Source organism: Bidens hawaiensis, unplaced genomic scaffold (genome assembly GCF_021521415.1).
Source record: "Bidens hawaiensis isolate Kalapana, Puna unplaced genomic scaffold, B.hawaiensis_p1.1 tig00013006_1, whole genome shotgun sequence".
NCBI lineage: Eukaryota > Viridiplantae > Streptophyta > Magnoliopsida > Asterales > Asteraceae > Bidens > Bidens hawaiensis.
The window spans coordinates 467,951-480,487 of record NW_027492092.1 but is presented as its reverse complement, the minus strand read 5'-3'; the positions used below and the strand labels follow the sequence as shown (position 1 = coordinate 480,487).

The 12,537-nt window shown below is 34.1% G+C and overlaps 1 pseudogene; it reads left to right on the top strand.

Annotated features, from left to right (window-relative positions):
* The first annotated feature begins 1,942 nt into the window (after positions 1 to 1,942).
* Positions 1,943 to 9,371, top strand: LOC143542959 (uncharacterized; annotated as a pseudogene).
* The last annotated feature ends 3,166 nt before the right edge of the window (positions 9,372 to 12,537 follow it).

The following is a 12,537-nucleotide window of genomic DNA, read 5'->3' as shown; positions in this document are numbered from 1 at the left end:
TTAAGAGAAATTGCTAGAGCAGATATCAGATAACATATGGAGATATAAGATAATGATACCGTTCCAAGGTGTTGGAGTATTTATAGCCGAAGGTAGGTGTCCAAGCAGGTACAACCAGCTGTATAATATTCCTTTTCTACCAACTGTGGGCTACGCACGTGCCGTGCTGGTGGTTGGTGGGTAGGCAGCGGCTGATAGTGACATGGCCGGCTGTGTACTATTCCTTTTCCACCAACTGCAGACTATGTACGTGCCACGATGAGGGTTGGTGAGTAGGCAGCGGCTGATAGTGACATTAAGTACTAGAGCGTGCTGCTCGTCGTACTGTTGTCAGTGAGCTGTCACCCTATGATTGGTTCATGGGCTGCTTTGGTCAGATCTTGTCTATTTTGTCCATACCTTGGCAGGTATAGTACAAAAGATCCTCCAGAAGCGTACGGACTGGCTCATTTGGGCGGGAGTATTCCCGCCTTGCTCATTCCTTCTTCAGGTGACTACTGAATTATTGAGTTAGTGCCTTGTGCGTGTAGCCTTGCTATTAGTGCGGGTAGCCTTCCCTGATGGCTTGTATCCGCAGCTGCAGGAACAGGCGGGGTACTTCACCATTGGGAGGCTTTTCCTGCGGGAACAGCTGGCGTACTGCGCGTAAGGTCTTCATCTCTCTGAGCATGGTGGGTCCTGCAGAACCAGTTGGTCTTTGCGCAGACGTCCCTCTTCAAGGTGAGTCTTGCGGGTCCAACTGGGCCCTGCTGGGACCTACCTCTTCAACTACAAAAAAAAGTGATCATTAGAAACTATACTTTTAGGGACTGATATATCTGTTTCGAATGCTTAGTATCTGGGACTGATTTATCAGTTATCATTAATATTGGGGATTGATTTTTTTACGACTGATGTTAGGGACTGATAATTAGTCGCATACATTATTTGAGGCTAAATTTTAGTCATAAATAGATAAGAAAAATGGCACAAAAATTTGGTGACTAATCTTTAGTCTCTAACGTGAAAGGAACATATTAGAGGCCGGAAATCAGATCTTAATATTTCCAACACATATCGAATTAGGAATTGATATTCAGTACTTGACGTATTTTGTGTATGGAAAGATCAAGGACTTGTTCTTAGTCACTATTTGTTGGGAGCAAATTCTACAATATCAGGAAAAATATTAGGGGCTAAGAATCAGTCTCAGAAATCATGTAATGTATCTTTTTCGATACTGGTTTTTAATCTCTAAATATAATTTTTGATGAAGTTATTTAGGACTAATATGTAGTCTAATAACCACCGAATATTAGGGACTGATCTTCATTTTCCAAACATCATTGTCACTTCAACCGTTTTGTGTCTAAACTTTTAGGGACTGCTATATTAGTCTTAAATAAATGGTATTTGGGACAGATTTATTAGTTACTAATTAATTGGACAATATTAGCTTTATGTCGGAAAATTTATTGGAGACTGAATTTCAATCCCAAACTGATGATGAAAATTATTCATATGACAACTGATCTTCAGTCTCTAATATTAGAGATTGAAGATCAGTTACCTACGAATGTTTTTTTTAAAATTTATCACTAATGATTTAGTTCTATACAAGTCATGATTTCTATTCATAATTTATTTGAGTTTTTTTTTTTACCAATATTGGGTGTAGGGAAAAGTATTTACCAAAATGGGGTATTTGCAACTTATTTACCAAAATAAGTGATTTTGTGTAGATTTGTCTTTTCCCGTTATAATCTTATTGGGTAAAAATCAATTCTATTAAAAATTTTATCTTTGAAAAAGATAATAAAAAATAAATTAAAAAATAATGACATTTATATTTTTGTCTATCATCTTAGTTCTTCAAAAATAATCAATTACGATTTTTTAAGTTGTTTTCTAATCAACTAATTACACATTTTTTTTCATAACCAATTTCAGTTGTAAGATAAATATGGTATCTTCGCATATAAGTTTAGATGTTACCAATTTGAGTGTTCTGAACCTGGTTTTGTTTTTTCATAACCAATTTCTCTATGTTCTGAACTTGAGATTTGCGATTGAAGTGCCGAGAATTGGAGCCATGATCGAAGAACCGCTTATTGAAGAACGAAGAAGGATAATCGATTATCGAAGACAAAATCTGTTTGGTTTCTCTCAAACGAGGTATTAGGAGTTTTTTTTATCTATCTAAACCTTAAAAGATAATGAAAATAAGAGATAAAACAAGAAAACGTGGCCGGTCGGACCGGTCCGACCAGGATTCGGTCCTTATACAGGGCCGTGTCAATGTATTTGGGACAATTCTAAAAACCCAGCCAGGTTTTGCGGGTGGTGGTTGTCCCGGCGGGTGAACCGATAAAACCCATTTTTTATTAAATCTAAAATGAAATGTGTATGGCGGGATTCGAATTTGGGTCATTTAAGAGATAGAAGTTTTAATAATTACCGTATGAGCCAACCAACAAACCTTCATTAATGTCCTTATTGATCAAACATATATATTTAAAAAACAATGTTTAAAATATAAATAAATATTAAAGTTTGTTATTATTATTATTTTTGGTTATTAATATCTTTTATATGTATATATATATATATATATCTATACTATATATAATATATAAGTAAAGGGTAAATTAAGACGGTCATTTTAAGTATTTTACAACCACTAAAGCATATGGTACCATCTTTATTAAGGGTATAAGTGTTATTTTTATCTTAAATCTCACGTGCATTTTTTGTTTATTCAAAATAGTTACAATTTTAATCCCTCAAATTTTGTAAATTTAAATAATAGTTACAACATTAGTCCTTTATCTTTTACCTATATATTCTTATAATTTCATTTTTAACCCAACTTCCCACACGATTATTAAACGGTCATAACATTTTCATACGTCAATATTTTTTTTTAAAAAAAAATTGCACCATAAAAACGAGCATTTTACTCTCTTTAATTTGATTACCATATTGGTATAGTTTTCGAAGTTAACAAAAATTGCAATGGGGTGTGTTGCGGTCCGATTTTGATGGTTTTAAATTAAACAATGAGCCAAACCGTTACTAACGTTTTTTCTCATCAAAAATCGAAATTGAACCGTTGAAAATTGAAACCCAACCAAGGCAAACCATTACCAATTGTTAGGTTCCGATTTGGTTTGTACTTCGATAATAAATTGAGTTTAAAATAAGAATTATTAATCTATCTATATATTCATTTCAAATTAAGCACCAACTAATATTCTATTTAAGAGGATCATAATATGAACAAAGATAATTTTGGTCACGTAAATGATAAACTTTATTGGAATAAATAGAAGACAAAATCATAACAAAGAACAAAACCGATAAAAATCATACCAGAATTTAGGCTAAACTAAAGTTATAATAAACATGCTTACTCGTATTAAATAAAATTTTCTTAGTTCAACCGTAAAACCGAGCTAGTTTATATAAAGTTTCAAAATGCATAAGTAAACAATTAAAATTTCAAAATGCATTCAATATTTATGGTTCGCTTCAGGTCAACCGTGAAACCGAACCAGCGAACGGTTTCACAATTTCAAGCGAAAAAATGAACACCCATAAATTTATTACGTCATTACTAAAGTATGTGTTTCCCGCAGTATCGCGCGGGCACCCACCCGTCTAGTTATAATACATACATATAGGAAAGACAAGAAGGTAATTTCACCATAAAACTCTCAAAATTAAGAGTTTTACAACTCACATTGCCTTATGTACAACCCAGTGAAGCACACTTGCTTTCATTCAAACTTTTGTGATCCATTTTAGGGTTTCAAAATTTGAATCCCCCTTCAATAATGTCATCTCCAAATCGGCATCTTATGTCTCCAAGACACACAAATTCAGTATGTTACTTTTCATTTAGGTCGACCTGCACAAACCAATTTGCGTCATCGTGTCTATCGGAAATACAATTTACCATCGTTTGCTTAATTTGGAGCCCTAGGGATTCATGTTTATATTCTACCATTATAAGGATAAAACGTAAGTATGCTTTATATCACTAAAGTTTGCAATTGTTTGTATTATCTTTCTTATGGGAGGTAATTATATTAATATTGTGTGATTTTAAGTTTATAAGACTGTGATATATATTTGTACATCATTCGTCATTTTTGAACAATTAAAAATGTTAAATGTAGGCGCACTTGGAGCAATATTATGTAGATATTAGTCGAAGCCACACATGTATGTCGGATGCTTGAAATTAGGACCTGTTCTTGCTCACGAGTAAGCCAAATCCTTTTTGTCAAACTAATTTACTGCCTGAATTATGGTTTTATAGTCAATCTATAATTGAAAATCATGTTTATACATATGGCAAGGAATGGGCATGGCTTGATTTTAGGCTCCAACCGGACCAAAAAACTAAAAATTTTGTTTTTCAGGTTTTAAAACCCTTTGTTTTCTATGCATTTGGTTTTTGAGATTTACCTTGTTTACTTCTCACACTCACAGTCAAATTCAGCAAGTGGTTGAAGAACTTAGAAAAGCTGTCTACAGGTTGGTGTTGATTTCTTTTGATGATAGTTGTATACAACATCAGTTGGTTTATGGTTTTGAGTTGCTGTTTTACTTCTATGTAGTGGGTTTAATACGTAGGTGGCCTTAATATTATTAATTTGTTTTGTAAGTAATAATATTTTTTGTATTTGTAGGAAAGTACTTTTCACAGGGCAAACTGCTACACGAGGTAAGGATTATTTTTATTGTTCTTGATCAAGATTGTAATAAAAAATATGTCTATTAATAATAATTTAATTATGCAGATGTAGAGCCAGATTATCTTATATATATTCCACTCTCACACCCTGTAAATGAGCTGTTACTGATGCCAAACTCTGAGGTGTTTACTTTTTACTAGGCCAATAAAAGAACCGAGCAAACACGAACGAGGTATCTTCTTGTTCATTCGTTTAACTTTAACAGAAGAAATGATCAAATATGAATAGTTTATATATGCTTTAATTGGTTTTATGTATTTTGGGAAAAATCTTAAACGTGCCTAAGCTCGGATCGAGCTCGAGTAGTAATTTTTAAACGAGCCAAAGCGTTATGAAGGTTTTATGTTTTTTTATGTGCAAAAATAATATTAAAATTGCTTGCTTTCTCACATGTTGTATGCTTTTATGCAACTTTGTTGACAACAACTTTCTCTTGAGTGGTAACAAGGACTCTACTTTGAAGGTAATTTAATCTTGTTTGTAATTTATATTAAATAATCTAAGATCGATCTCATAGAGGTAGGCGTTGGACCGGTACTGAGGAAAAATGATCACTGGATGATATCGGATTCGTCTCAACCACCTTCAAGTGAGACCGAAAATCTTCAAAATCAGGTTGTTGCACTTAAGGAGGAACTGAAACAGAACCAGGAGAAACTTAGACAAAGTAATGAGCTATACGAAAAAATGTCAATGTTCATGAGTTAAAAGTTTCCAGATTTTGAGAACGTTGTAGATGCATCTGCAAGTAATGGAGGAAATGGATCGAGTGGACAACTCAATGAAAGTGGTAGCGAAGACCTGATCTAGCTGGCGTGTTAGTTAAAGACTTATTCTTTATGGTTTATTACTTGTTTTATTTACTAGCATTTTAATGTTTGGAAATACTGAATCAGGTTTTGTTTTTTTTTTATGTCTAGCATTTCAAAGTTATGATATTGTTGGTTTAGCATTACAATTATGATATTGGCAGTTAAATGAAGATATATGGAGACCCTAAAAGTAAATAAATTAAGACAATGCAAATACATATTAAGGACTGAACAAGATTTTATTGAAACTACTTTCTAGTCTTTAAAATAACCAAATTAGATTTAAATTTAATATCAAAGACTGATTTATAGTTATTGAAGGAGCGTATTAGAGAGTGATTTTTAGAATCTGATTAAACGTATTGGAGACTGGTAAATTTTGTTATTAGAGATTGAATTTTAGTTTATATAAAAAGATATTCGAGACTAAGATAGCAATGCATTTGAGATTAATTTTCAGTCACTAAAAAAACATATTAAGGACTAAAAAGGCATGTTATTAGAGAACAATTTTTAGTTACTAAAACACTTTATTAAAGATTGAAATTTGTGATATTAGAGACTAAACACTGGTCTCTAATACACCTTTTAGGAACTGATTTGGTACAGAGTTACGAATATAATAAAACACATTAGAGATAAATAGACATGACTTAGAAGACGGATTTTTAGTCCCTAAATAAATGCAATTGGGGCTGAAATATCATAATACTAGGGACTGATTTTTCCTCACAGAAGATACGTATTGGAGACTGAAATAACATGGTACTATTGATCAGTTTAACGACTGAATTTATGTGTATTGAACACCGAATGTTAGTCCCTGTTGACGTCACGCAATGGTGACTGTTTTTCAGTCACTAAAACTACTATTTAGGACTAGGAATAGGGGAATGACTTGGGACTGAAAAAATCAGTCCTTGATAACCATTAGGGACTGATTCGTTAGTATTGGTGATTGATTTTTCAGTCCCAAATACCGCTCTTTTTTGTAGTGGTAGTGTGTATGTATGTATTCGGAAAAGAAGTTTGAAGGTAAGCTGCTAACCCAAACCCAAACCCAACCCAACTAGGGGTGCAAATGAGCCGAGTTACTCAAGAGCGGCTCGTTAAAAAGCTCGATCGAGTCGAGCGCAAGCTTGAGCCTAAAAGTAAGCTCGTTTAATAAACAAGCCCGAGCCCAAGCTTTACTAATTGAGCTCGAGCTGGCTCGCGAGCCTAAACGACCCTGTCGTTTATATAATTTTTAAAAAAATATATTTAATAATTTGTATATATAATCTTATGAAAAAATAAATAAAAATAACTTAATAATATATATTATTTTATACATAAATTTATAATAGAAAAAATATATAAAAACTAATTGATAAATAATAAACGAGCCGAGCTCGAGCTTTGAAAATATAGTTCGAAACAAGTTTGTGCCCCTAAACCCAAGCCAACCAACCGAGATTATATTAAAATTAATAATTCCGGCATCAGCACGACGTTGATTGACTCCATCCATCCATCCATCCATCCATCCAGACCATTAATTAATTAGCAATAATAATAATAATATTGTTGTGTTGTGTTGTGTTGTGGAGTCGACCCGATTCATCCATCATCCCATTTATTATTTCGATTTTATTGATATTAACATTTTTGGAGGCAGCCCTCCCTGGTGAGCATAAGCAAATGCGGAATGAGAATAAGAAGAATCTGGGTTGTGTTGGATGAAAGATATGCCGTGTCGTTTATCATCATCGCCTCACTTGATTTCCCCTCTTGTTGTTGGCACAAATAATAATAATAATAATAATAATAATAATAATAATTTCAACAAGAAGATTAGTCCATGCCATTTCCAACACTGGTGGCTGGCTCACTCTAGGTTGGGAGGAGGAACATCATTTCACCACCACCAATCACACTGTAAGCAATGACTAGCAAGTTAGGTTAATCTATATAAACCAGGTTATTGTTACACATTATAGAACGTGTGAAATGCAACCGAGTTATGTGTAATAGGAGTTATATTTCCTTTATAATATTGGGAGTTATTCAATATTGATTATTATGTGTTTACGTTTTGGTGAGTTATATCAATTCATCCTTGACCTTCCTTCCTTACAAGGTCTTGATTTGTATTTCTCAATTAGGTGCTTATGTTCTCATACCCCTGCCCTAGGTGTCTCATGAATTAATTCATTAATATACTTGTGCTTTCATTGCTTTCACTTGTACTCCTTCCTTATTTTAAAATAAAACCAACACCCCTTTTGTTTCATACTATTAGTGAACAAATCTTGTTACCTCAACAACAACAACAACAAGATACAGGAGGAGGAGTGCAGGGTATACTAAATAGACTCGAGAAACCTAGGAGTTCCTCATTTGGCATTCATATGCAGGACAAAAATAAGCAGGCTTCCAGTAACATCTCGCCAACAACTCACGTGGGAGGTGAGTGAGTGAATGAGTTCTGTTGCTTGCTTTATGGCACCAGTCTTAGTTGTAAAATTAACTTACTTACTTTGTGATTTGTTTCTTCACATCACTTGCTGCTGCAGCTGCTAAGCTTGATTCACAGAGACAGATTAAGGATTTAAGCCCTGACAACATCACAGCGCGTCTTCAGCATATGCAACTAGAGCTTTCCTCTGCTATTCATTCATTGAGGTTCAAAAGCAAGATCAACCACACACTTTACCCGCAGGTTCATGAAAGCTGTGGCAACGATTTGCAGCAGCTTTTGGATGTCTGGGAGTTCCAGGAAAATGAGGTTATCAAGGCTGGGGATAAATTAAGATCCATACGTGCAAAACTGGCGGTGTTACAAGGCAAGATAGCACTATCAGTCATGTATGCTTTCTATTCTTTTTTATCCTCATCTGTCCATCCATTAAGTGAAACAAATTACAATCTGTATGGATGGTTTCAGGGATACACACAAGTTAGTAGAGGAGAAACAAAGGAGAATCGATAGTGCTCGTGCAACTTTGCAGCTTCTTCGCACCACCTGCATATTTTGGTCACATTCAGCGTCAGAAGAAGTTTTGTTACTTGGATCCTTTGATGGCTGGACTTCCAAGGTTCCGTCTTTAAAATTATTATGCAATTAACATTACAGAGTATGATTTGAAGCATAAATGGTTTTGATAAATGCAGGTAAAGATGGAGAAAACAAAGACAGGCGTTTTTTGTACATCCCTCAAGTTGTAACCAGGAAGATATGAGGTAAGTAATAATAGTCTACAGTCTACATATCCATCCTCGACCACGTATGGTATATGAAAATATGAAATGACCATTTTTTTTTTAATAATTTTGTAGATAAAATTCATTGTTGATGGAGCATGGAGAGTTGATCCTATGCTCCCTGTCATTCACAACAACGGCTATGAGAATAACATTCTAGTCGTCCACGAATCTGCATAGCAGCAGCTTCTTGTGTACAGCTTTTGATTCTACTAGCTAACCACATTCATAATTCTTTTATGAGAGTATTAGTCAAGCAACGCAATTTTGCGTGTGTGCATGCGCACTCCCGCTTGAATGCCACGGTTCAACAAAGTTAACTATGCCCGTGTAAGAGACTTTCTGGTCGTTAATGTTGACAAGTTGTCTTGTTAGACCAACTGATTGTTGTACTAGAATCTAGCGTTGATGTCACTTGACTTAGACTTGTCGAGTTGAGGTTTGGCCTAAGGTGAATGTTGGGATTGCCTTTGTCCTTCAACTTGAGTGTCGCTCGACTTAAATTCTTTTGTAAGAAGCCTCCTTTGAGACAAGAATCATAGATTGTTGGTGTGGTCATGAGTCGGAATTTATAATTAAGGATTTATGTTGTCTGTAAATATAGATGGTACAATAAAAGTTTTTGGGAATCTGAAACAAGTTTTCTGTAAAACTGTATGGAGGAGACCGCATCAAGAAGTGATTTGTTTACTACATTTTGTGGTCGCTTCCTCTGAAAGGGCTATTATCGTGAGTCCTACACACTTACGTTTCTGGATAACTGATGAATCTAGCCCTCTTCTTTTGAAGATCAAGTCAAACTTGATACCAACTCATGTTCAGATACAAAATTAGGAGCGGATCACCTCGTATGGATTTGCTTTCATCATCAGAGCCTGTGCTCGAAGCACACACCACAACCACAAGCAACAAGCTATTCTACTCTTACCAGTTTATGCGGGTGGCTAACCTGTACTTTCTTGTTCATATTAACAGTTTACGCTGGTGGCTAACCTGTACTTTCTTGTGTCGTTACTGACTTAGTTTCTTGTTCATATTAACAGTTTACGCGGGTGGCTAACCGCCTGTACTTTCTTATAATCTCTTGCTTATCGTTTTCTCCTGTTTCTGAATAATAACACTGAACTGCTGAAGATGAGCATGCTTATTGCCTTGTTGATGCAACCACAGGCCCAAAAAGTTTTGGGGCCCAAATGAAAACATATCAGGATATGCAATAGATAAAATAGATACAAACGAAACTAAGTTAAACATCTTTTGTAGCTCATTTGGTATACTGCTTTGTTTATATCCTGTGCACTCAGATTCGATACTTGGGTACTCCAGGGCTTGAATTGCAGTTTTTTCCAGAACTTGAATTGCAAGGCCAACGTTATTTTCTTTTCTTTTTATTGTTTGGATCAATTTCTTTGTTTGTATTAACATCTTTTATCTTATATATAAATATATCTAATATATATATTTTTTAAAGCAAAAGCTCATAACTAAATTTATAAAATTCCAATTTTGTTCAAAGAACAAAAAGTATGTCTTTTTGTCCAAATAGAATAATTCGAGCATTTTTTAGTTTCTCTTTAAAACCAAGTTCAAAATATAGGGGCCAATTTTTTTCCTTGCACAGGACCCTTGAAGTACTCCGCATCCTCAAAGACGGCCCTGATACTAGGCTTTAAAAAACGGCCACTTAAGGCGCATATGAATTTATGATACCATAACTCAAAAGTAGTTATATACGACTAAATTCGTATCGAGAAACCTATATTTACCTTTATATAAATTTGTTATTTTAAATGTACATAAGTTTGTTGGTTAACAAAAGGCACTCTATGTATACATAAAGGAATTATTGTTAAATAGCGTCTAAATCCATTTAAAACAACGCATAATCTCTTCTTTTGTTTCATGAAGAAAACAAGAGAGAAAGAAAGAATATAAGAATACCATTATATTTTTCTTTAAGGATAACACAACAGAAATTAAGCACACCTTGATCCACACCACATTCTTCACATGAGTTATCTTCAACCGCTTCTCTTTAGATAGAAAGAAATCACCGTCAAAAGTTTGTAATTTTAATTTCTTAATGTATTTTGAAGATTCTAAGTGACCTATATATGAAAAGTCAACAGGTGAGATTATACTTCAATTCATGTCATTACTTACAATTATTCTTCAATTCATGTGGTGCATATTATATAATTATTTTACTTTTAGTTTACTTTCAAATTTAAGGTTGAAAAGCAAGTTTGTTTGACATTTGAGTTGGTTGGTTATGTGTTTCCATCTTGCATTTTTCGTTTATAATCATTGGTCAAACCAACAGGCATTTATCTTACGATTTTGTTATGGGTTGCTTTTGTTACAGCAGCTACTATTGGTTGTGGTGTGTTCAAGTAACGACTGTTGATCTCGGTAAGTATTATTTGTCGTTCTTTACATTATGCCCGTGCTTTAGGATTTGGATTTAGGTTGATAAATTAAATATGATTTCCAACATTCATGCCGAAAATAACTAATTTCTAATACAAAATTAATTAAACTTTGGTGTGAAAAGGTTGACAATGTTGTATCATTTTTTTCTTATTTTAGTTATAATACTCACATCATGTGTATCTCGGTAGAGAGTTTATCTGGTCATTTGTTTCTTCACACACAATAGTATTTAATAGACATAATTTAAGAAGATTCTGAGAAGTTAATGGAAGACTCTCAAATTTCAGGTGTGATACTTATTTTCCATTAGGGAAAATTTCCAAAATAGCCCCTTTTACTAAGAGAAGTCTCAAAATAGCCATTTTTTCGTCAAAATCTTTTATAATTTGGACTGTCAAGTCGCATTGGGAAAAGATAAAAATAAAGACGAGATTTCGAAAGAAAGTCAGGTAAAAGACGAGATTTGGGGAAATAATGTCGGTAAAGTCCAAATTATTTGTAATCTTGGAGCAAAAGTTCAAATTTTTTAGAAACTTTTTTACTCAAAAAAACCGTCTTAAGAGACTGTTTTTTTATGTTTACTACCTTTTCCGTCCAAATTTTCAAATTCGTGGAAAATATATTTTTTACAATTATACCCCTGAACCACCATCACCACCCTTGAACCACCACCATCACCGACGCCGTCGACCCCACCCCATCACCACCAGTGTCACTACCACCATAGCCTCTGGCGGCAATTGCTACTTCATTTTTCTGAATACTGCAATTGTTGTTGTTATTATTATTATTATTATAATGGAGATAATTATGATGAACTGCTAGCTGCTGTAATTGTGAATTTGTATCTGCTGAGAAGAGACTTATGGCATGTAACAGAGTCGGTGCTCGTTTTTGAATTTGAACATGTTGGCTTTGATTTTCACATTATTATTACTATTATTATTATTATTATTATTATTATGGAGATAATTATGATGAACTGCTAGCTTCTGTAATTGTGAATTTGTATCTGTTGAGAAGAGATTTATGACATGTAATAGAGTTTGTGCTTGTTTTTGAATTTGAATTTGTTGGCTTTGATTTTCAATTATTATTATTATTATTATGAACTGCTAACTGCTGTAATTGTGAATATGTATTTGCGTAGAAGAGATTTATGACATGTGCTCATAGTGACGGTGGCGGTGATGGGGTGGGGCCGACGGTGTCGGTGATGGTGGTGGTTCAAGGTGGTGATGGTGGTTCAGTGGTATAATTGTAAAAAATATAATTTTCCAAGAATTTGAAAATTTGGACGGGAAAGG